The 9,325-nt window shown below is 46.0% G+C and overlaps 2 protein-coding genes across 2 annotated transcripts in view; both read left to right on the top strand.

The window, feature by feature from the left end:
• Window positions 1-9,325, top strand: part of ERI2 (ERI1 exoribonuclease family member 2) — a 62,676-nt gene that overhangs the window by 135 nt on the left and 53,216 nt on the right. The gene's annotated exons all lie outside the window — the stretch shown is intronic.
• The window catches only part of DCUN1D3 (defective in cullin neddylation 1 domain containing 3), a 31,614-nt gene that overhangs the window by 165 nt on the left and 22,124 nt on the right, over window positions 1-9,325 (top strand). The window lies entirely within an intron of this gene.

Below are 9,325 nucleotides of genomic sequence, written 5' to 3'. Positions count from 1 at the left end.
GGGGCCGCCCGCCCTGCGACTCCGCACGGCCCCCTTCTCTCTGGCGCCCCCGGCTGCACCCCCTCCTCCCCCGTGCGCCCCGACCCCGGAGGGTGCCTACCCCAGAGCTGCTGCCAGGGCCCCGGGGGGTGATGCGGTCCGCGCCGGGGTGCCCTGTGCCGGCCCGGCCTCATCAGGATCGCTCGGGGGTCCCGGCGGGGGCCCCGCTCTCCTGGCTGCCAGGATCCCTGCGCGTGTCCGTGCCCCTCGTGTCCCTCGCTTGCGCCCGGGGCTGGGGAGTGAAGTTGTCGCTTGTCCTCAAACTTGCTTCTGTGGCCGCCAGCGCTGTGGGCTCCCTTCCCGGCCTGCAAGGGCTTTAATGGGAGCCTCGGGGTGCACCCCCACCCCGTCGTGTGGGCTTACACACCTGGCTGAGAGTGCGGCCGGACTAGGCATTTGTAGTAAACGCAGCACCGTGCCTAGACTCCTGGTGGCTCTGGGCAAATTTTTAGTATCGGGCTCCCTTTCGCCACAGATAATAATGATGATAATGATTATTTTCACCACTTTCAAGCCTCCCTTCTGTCTGGGCCCTGGGCAGCTGCCCGGTTTGCTGATGCCTGTGTCTGGCCTTGAGTAAATGTTTCTTGGGAAGCACGTTTCTTTCCTGCTGCGGCTGTGAGGGGGCAGGGTAGGGTGGGAGGCCGTGTCTTGTCGTATAGCTGAGCCTGCTGATGCTCTGGATGCAATGCTTGTGCCCTGGATTTCCATGGGGAGCCACTTCTTCCCCAATACTTGTTTAAATCATTCCTTCTTTAAGTTGCGGTGGGAGTGCAGGCTTATGTATTTATTTATTTTATAATCTTGATAGTTTGTTTCTGAATATCAAGTTCCGATACTCCGCACTTGTCTTGCAGAAGAACTTCACGCTATGCCACTGTTGTGTTTTTTGAGGAGTCCCGAAAGACTTGTGATCGATCTTTCAGACAGTTTCATTCTGTCTTCCTTATTCATTCCCCAGGTTTGGGGAGAAAAAATTACTAAGCACAATCTGAAGGTATCTTCTCTAATGCAGGCTTCCCATATCTGATTGAGAACCTTCCCGTATCTAATTAAGTTAATAAGTGACCACTAGGTTTTTGGTATTGGATTTTGGGCTAGCTGTGAAAAGAAACAATGTTTTGTGTGTTTTTGATTCTACGTTGTCATAAAGTCTTTGCTGCAGCCTTTCTGGTTGTTTTCCAGGTGCTACTGTGAGGTGCTTATTGGGAGAGGAAGGAAGGTCTTTTGACTAAAATGAAGACTGGGAACCATGAGACAGGTTCTGTTCTTGGCTCTACCTTGCTTTGCCTCATCTTAAATGGACAGTTACTTATTTCACAGGGTGTTTAATCGTCTGTGAAGAGCTTTTACAGCTCCCTAAACAAAAGACAACTTGAGGTTTGAAACAAAGTATTTTCATAGGTGAGAGGAAGGTGTAGAAAAGCAGATTGTTAGATCCTTGTTGACAAAGTACATTTAATTCTGGTTAGAAACTTGTGAAGAAGTTCGGTTGAAGTCTTCTAAATTCTAATAATTTCATGGCAGTTAGAGCTGCTATAGAACTTGCTGTCCATAAATCTGTTTAAAGATTACTACATCATTAAGAGTGTACTTGCAGCCCTAATATTCTTTGACAGCTCAGCTTGATGTTCTGGTAATCCATTTTATCTTGAGACCTGATAAACCTGCAATATCATCTGTAATTTGCCTGTAGATCTCAGGAACTGCATCTGGTGACTTTCATAGTAGTTACTTAATTTGTCTCCTATTCCTTGTTGTCTTGCTTTAAAGAGCTTGGGAGGTGGATGGGTGTGTGTGAGTAACTTTTGGTGTTATCAATTGCATCTTGCTGACTGTGGCACTGAGCATTTAAACGTAAAGGACAGTAACAAGATCAATAGAAGAACTAGAGGGTAAACTTGACCATGTGGTATAAAGCAGCTACTTCTGTAAACGGAGGGGAAAAATAGCTTCCTTAAAGAGGGAGTGTTCCAGGGAGAGAGGCTGTCAGACTATCTCACTGGCCTGTAATACAAAGGGACACAGAATGATCTCTGGTGTATGCATCAGTGATGATGAAAAAAGGAGATCTCCCTTGTGTGTCCACGGGAAAGATAGACCTCAGTCCTGCACAATGTGTTCTGTGTTTTGGGATGGGAGGGGAATAAGGGAGAGATGGGAATGTTCTTGGCTTTTATTTTGTAGATGAAAGTGATTCAGCCCTTCCTGGCTGTGAGGAGAGCCAGGTGTGAATTTGGTGTATGTTGTTTTTTTCTCAGATCTGCAAACGCTATCAAGATGCCTGCTGCCCCTCAGAGCTATCCCAAACTGCTGTAGTCTGGGTGGTTTTTCTGCTGCTGGTAGGAGGTATTGGGTGGTTTTTCTGCTGCTGGTGGGAGGTATTGGCTAGTTTCATTACCGTAGTTTGCGAGCCTTGTGGTAGTAGTGAAACTGAAGGTCACTTTCATTCTGGTGCTGCTTGTCAGAGGTACAAATAGAAAAGGTGTTCAATTAGTTGCTTGCTTACTGCTACTGCATCCTATAGAGATGCACTTTTGTTGGCTAGGTAAAAGACCAAAGGCAGAAAGAAGCTGAAGGTTTAAGAGAATAGGGGACATTTTACCTGTTCCCAAGATTTAAGCTGAGGATCAGTCCAACGATACTATTTGGAGTTCTTGGTGGATGTAGGAATTGACTTCAAATAAGAGGTATACTAGCCAGAATCAGCTACAAAGGAGCCCCTTAGTAACTCTGACAGAAATCCCTAAACCAATCTTTCTATTAGCTCGGTTTCTACAAAGGGATTTGCCTTGTCTAATGGATCTTCCCTTTTTTATTCCTTACTTGGAGGCCTTTGCCTTTTGGCTGTTGGATGTCCAGTTACTTTTCACACACAGAGTTAATGGGTTTAATGTTTTGTGGTTTATCTGCACTTGGGACATGAAGTAATTGTATATTTGACTGTAGTTTATTCTGCAATAATGACATAGTAACTCAACTTGAAACAGTGGTAATTGCATGGTAACTTGCAATGGCATATATTGCCTTCTGGTAAAGAGCCACTTGCAATTTACCCCTGAAGCACATGCTTATAAACTAAATATACTAGTTCTTTTCAAGAATCATATAAACAATCAGTAGCCTTTTAGTCAATGAGTTACCATAAGTTGTCTTGACAGGCAACAATCTCTTCGCCTTGTCTAAAAATGTCATGAGTCAAATATTTATCACTATGGAATGTTATGTCTCTACAAATTCAGGTCAGGAAATCTAAGAGTTCCAGCTATATTCATGTAGCTCACTTGTACTCTTAACTTCATGCTGCTATGAATTGGCATCTTGGAACAGCTTAACATTAGGTTATTCTCTGTTGCTCACTAAGTCTGACAGCTCTAGAGATGGTGCTGCTTGGCAAATCACAGAGGATCTTGCAGTTTGCCATTGTAAAAGTACTTGGTCTTGTCTCTCCTTTTTCTTTTTTTATTTATGCCTGCATAAAGGGATCACCTTACAAATAGGCAGGGTGGCTTTAGGTAGCTCTAGGATGACAGTCAGTAGTGTGTAGATTTGGATCTCTGCAGTTCAAGAAGAGTGTAAGTTTTTTGAAAGGGTGTGCTAAAATGATTCAATGGTTTGTGGCTAAGACACTGAGAGTCTGAAGCAGCTTAAATTCTACAGAAGAGGGAAGACAATGTAGACATGGGGCTGTAAACTTGAACATTTCAGGAACATTTATAAATATGGAAAAACAATTTAGCTTATGAAGGTAATGGGAGAAAGACCACTTGCCTGAAAAAAAAAATAGACTAGATATTAGGAAAACAAGTCTCTTAAATATATTTTTTGGGCGTTGGGAGAATATTGTTTGAAGTACTACTACATAGTTTGCTGAAGTCATTAAAAATGCAAAATGCAGATGGTTAGTCTGTATTGATCCCGCTGCTGTGGTTCAGTGGTAGAGTCCTTGTTTGCCATGTAGGAGACCTGGGTTTGAATCTTGGACATGCATATAACTACAGGTACTGAACATCTGGACTTGGTTTGGCCTTTGGATACTGTCTCAATGTGCTATAAGGGGGATGGAAGGTCTGGGCGGCCTCCTCCATACTCCTGCCTAGACATATGCATTGAAGGTCCTGGTGCCCTCTCGTGCATACACCATGATCCAGAAGGATTGACGGTTGCCTAATATCTAGATCAGGGGTAGGCAAAGTCCGGCCTATGGGATGGATCCGCCTGGCAGTGGACTCTATTTCCCAGCTGCCCCTGCCTGCATGACTGAGGCCAGTCTCCACGGAGACTGGCCCGAGCTGTGCTGGCAGGGCAGGGGGCTGCTCCAGAGCCACTGGGATCTTGTGGTGGGGGCCAGAGCAGGGCCACGATCTGCAGCCTGCATGGTCTGGGCGGGGGTGCACAGGCAGTGGATTGTGGCGCTGCCCCAGCTTGGGACCAGGCTGTCATTACTGCAAGGAGCTGGGGCAGAGCTGTGATCTGCAGCCTGCATGTCCTTGCCCAGAGCATGCAAGCTGCAGATGCAGCTCTGCCCTGGCCCTGGACCAAGCTGCCCTTGCCTCAAGATCCCAGTGGCTCTGGAGCAGCCCCCTGCCCTGCCAGTATGGCTGGGGCCTGTCTCAGCACAAGGCTGCGATTGTCATGATCACAGCGCAGCTGCAGCTGGGGTCTGCATGGAGACTGGCCCTAGCCATGTGGCTGGGTAACTGGGTCCAGCTGCATCTGCCATTTTGCCCACCCCTGATCTAGACTGAGAAAAAAGCTAGGAATTACTCCACCAATGTTTCAGACCTACTCTTTGAATGTTGCTACTTTTGTCATCTATGCTCCAGAGCAAACATTGTTTAATGATCAGTAGTGCCATTATGATGAAACATCATGCAATGTTTCTGCTGTAATTGAAAAGGTAAACTGAAACAATGAGGAGATGAATAGCAAAGGCTACTGTGCAGTCCTGATTGTGTTTATTGAAGATACAAATCTTATTCTCCTCCCCCACCCCAAGTAGAAGACAAACAACAGTTTTAACTGGATTTTCTTAGTTGTGTGGGTTTTACATCTACTTTTTGAAGCACTGACAGCGCTTTGACAGACAAGCACTGGTGTTTATTATAAGAAGATCAAGAGTGTGTGTATTCCAAGGATAGGTTTGAGCAACCAAGGTGGAATCCAGCTCTCCCAGTGCCTGTAGGTATTTGGATGTGGAGTGTTTGCATTGCAGGCTTATTGATGTCAGAGAAACTCTAAATACTCCTGTTTAGCACCGAGACACCACTGTGCTAGGTGGTCTAGAAATGCTGAAGATGTAATGCATGAAGTGTACAATCTTCATGTACAGCTAAATGGATCTGAAATTTGTTGCTGTACTTTCTGCAAGTCGAAGTGTACCACAGGCTGGGCAAAATCCTGCCTGCGGGCTGAATCCAGCCTGCCAGGCCATTCTGTCCAGCCTGCAGGGCCTCTAATTTTCTAAATTTTAAAAAAATATTTATCTGCACCTGCCTGCCTGTCAAAGATGACAAGGTACCAGTGGTGGCAGGACCCAGATGCAGCAGCAATGCCTGTGGGCCCCGCCTCCAGCCTCCCTCTGCCCGTTAGCCAGAGGCTTCTGGCTTGGCGACCCTAGGGCTGTTCCCCACCTCCCTCTGCCTGAGAGCAGAGAATCAGATAAGACTAGTGCGGGGTGGGAAAGATCGCCGGCACAACTGGAGTCAGCTGAGCCCAGCTGGCACCACGTGGTTTCCAGCTGGCTCCTGCTGTGCCATGCAGTCCCAACCTTGCAGCTGGGAATTGTGCACTACCGGAGCGGTGAGCAGGTGGGGAAGGAAGGGAAGCAGCAGGGGAAAGGCAGTGGTGACAGGCGCGGGGTGGAGGGAAGGAGTGGTAGCGGGCGGAAGTGCAGGGCCCCAGGGGTCAGGGTCAGTGGCAGTAGGAGCCGGCTGGGAACTGCGGGGGCCGGGCTGGCTCCTACTGCATTTTGCAGTCCCAGCGTTGCAGCCAAGAACTGTGCATTGCTGGAGGTGCCTGGCCAGCACCTTGCTGTGCCACAGAATGCAGCAGGAGCCAGCCCAGCCCCAGTGGTTCCTGGCTGGCTCCTGCTGCCGCCTCTGTAGTGGGGGCCACGTGCCTGCAGCTCCCGTGCTGGTGCTGGTTGCCTTCCCCACCCCTTGCTGCACAGGTCTGTGGATGCTGCAGGGGGTGGAGGGAGCCTTGCCCCCTCCTTCCTTTGGAGTACAGTGTGGGGCTTCCCCCAGTATGAGTGTGGGAGCTGCAGGCGCACGGCATGGAGCCCGCTGTGATAGAGGTGGCTGGGCAGGCTGCGCTGCTTGCCTCCCGCACACAGCACTGGCTGGAGCTGTGCCTTGCTGGGTGCCAGTGCCTGTGCCTGGCACAAGTGCCCTGAGCTGCCGCCACCTACTGCTGCCATTAGCGGGGGCTACGCATCGTGTGTGTGTGTGTGGGGTGGGGTGCCCTCACCCTCTCGACCCTTGCGCTCACCCCACACCCCCAACTGCACTCCACACGCAATATAAAAGAGTGAGACTTTATTTTTGAGTTATTATTCAGTCTTTTCTATATGCAGTACACAAACACAAATCACAACAAATATTTTTTTAAATAAATTACATTTTAGTAGGTGTTTGAATTCTAGTGTGTGATTTGGTTTTTTTTCTGGTTCTAAGATGGCAAAACCCCCCGCCCCAGGAGTATTTCTGAGGGGCAAGGGGAGGGACTTCCAGAGACAAAGGTCAGGGGTTAGGGAGTGGGACTTCTAGTCCCAATATGATGACTAGGGGGTGGGGCTACCCACGTGGCCCTCAACAGGTCACCAAAACTCATTAAGCGGCCTTCCAGCTGAAATAATAATTGCCTGCCCCTGGTGTAACAGCTACAACAACTTGTATCAGACTTCTGAAAAGTAAATGGTCCTTTAATGTATTCAATGGTGAAGTAAAATAATACACAAAGCACCTTTTTTTTTTTTTTTTTAATTGCCTCAAGCTTTTAAACAGAATGCATATGTTGGCTTAAGGTACAAGCACACTTTAGAGACCTAAAAGGTTTTGGTTGTGACTGCAGTTTGGCACTCCAGGTTTCTGCCTGTATTGTGTAGCTGCTTCTGATATAGGTGACCTCTAAACAGTGCTGCTTTCCTTTTGTTGTTTAAGGTGTTAATGATGTTACTATAATAGACCTCAGAAATCAGGTCTTCACAGGCTTTCAGTTAGTTCCTTCTTTACTTATTTTCTGCTTTTTGCCTGCTATAACTGCAGAAATTCAGATATGCTCTTAAAACTCTTTAAGGCTATAAGGAAGATTTGAAATTAAATCTTATTAACTTGTTTTAAAATGATCCCATGTGTAATGTAAGAATTCTCCTAGTACTTCTTATGTAGGAATTTCATTAGGACTTGACTGTGTAACTGCTTAGAAACCACCATGCCACCAAAAGAATTCTTTCTATCAGAGTTATTAAAGGTGCACAGCAAGCTTGCATTTGTAACTTTTCTGGGGACATCTGAATGTATAACCTGACTCTAGATTTGTTCACAAGATTAGTGAAGTTACTGTGTGCAGCTTGAGGCTTCCCAGCACTCCCAGTATAGTCTTCCTAGTGCCACTTGTCAGAATCGATGCAAGGAATCTACTTTTTGGGAGGGAGTTCACTTTTCTTCCTCACTCATGGCTCTAAGGTTTCCAGTGCTCTCCTTTCCTACACATAGGAGTAAAAGTAGTATATAAAAAAAAATGAGACAGTTGGCATTAACTACATTTAGATTTAATTTGTCTTTTGTCGAATCTCAATTCTGAGCCTTAAGGGAAGTATCATGTGTTGTTAGGATCCAGAAGCCCTTTTATTTTTTTACACTGAAGTCTGAATGAAATAAATTTATTACAGCTTTCCCTTATTGTTGAGGCTGACAGAACTTTCTTGCATCTAAACATTTGACAGCAGCCTTAGGGAGGGTTTTCCACATATTAAGTTAAATCTGTCCTCCTGAACAACTGTGTTATGTGCAACAAGATGAACGATGCTGATGACCAATATCTAAACCCTAGGATGCAATTTGCCAGTACTGAGAATCTTGACCAGAGCTTCCATTGGTCCTGGGGCCTGCAGCCAGATTGCCCTGAGCCCAGACATTGCACAAGCAAACCCTGTTTTAACTCTTTAGTGTTACTGGTGGCCTGGTCTGCTCCTTTTGATTATTTGTAGCATCTGTACTGAAGCCTCTCAGTAACAGTGCGGTTATGCTAACGCCTGTAATGAACTCGGAAAGAAACATGCTTGGTTAGTCATTAGAGCTTACCATTTTTTTTCATTAAAAAATCAGTGGGCTTCTGGATTGCTTTTCAGAGGTGCTGACTATCCTGAGTTCCTATTGGCTTCAACAGGGAACTATGAATATCTGTTTTAAAGTAGATGAAGGTGACTTGTACTATCGGTAGGAATCTCTGCTTTTAAAAACTAAAGCGGGATGGAGTTAACGTGCAATGGAAGAATTTAATTAGCTTGATTAAAATGTCCTTTTTAAAGTAGTGTTTGTGGATAGGGAGGAATGGGGAGGCCAGCTGCCCCACTAACTTGCGGCTGTGAACTCCGAATGATCACTTCATCTGTCTCTGACTTTGGGTTCCCGTCACCTCTGTCTGCTTTGCTTACAAGCTAAAAAGACCTGTCAAAGTTGGATCTGTTTCTTCCTGTGTGATTGTCCTGTGCTTAGCTCAGTCTCCACTTGGAGTCTGTGGGTGCTGCAGTAATTTAAACAGTTAATAAATTAGCAAACTTAAAATGCAGTGGGTTTTCATGACTGGCTTTGTAGTAAATATAGGATATAGTCCATAATACTGTACCTGTATTCAAAGGTCTTGTAATCTGTTTTTAAATAAGGTTAACCAAAAAAAAATGTTAATTTTCAGTATCTATTTATGGGTATAAGAGACCAAAAAAGTCTGCCTGGGCCTGAATGGCTATTAATACTACTGGGGTGAAGGCAGGTGGGTTTCTGAAGCCAACATTACACACAGGGGTGATGTGATTAGCATCCCAACCAGCTCTGCAGCCCAAATGACTAGTATCTGCTTGCAGCTAGGTACATGCAAGACAGTATTTTGAAGCATAGCGGGAGTACTTAACCATTCTTACACAGCACCCTGGGTATAAGAGAGAGAGGTGTAGAAAAGGGAGAAATGTCATGTGGCAGGGATGTCTTGCTGAAAATATCACTTCGAGCAATGTGTCTTTTAATGAACAAAACCAATTAAAATCCCTTTATTCCAACCCTTTAGA

Source organism: Alligator sinensis, unplaced genomic scaffold (genome assembly GCF_000455745.1).
Source record: "Alligator sinensis unplaced genomic scaffold, ASM45574v1 scaffold330_1, whole genome shotgun sequence".
Classification (NCBI taxonomy): Eukaryota; Metazoa; Chordata; order Crocodylia; family Alligatoridae; genus Alligator; species Alligator sinensis.
Note: the sequence above shows the minus strand (reverse complement) of the source record. Positions and strands in the feature narration are given on the sequence as shown.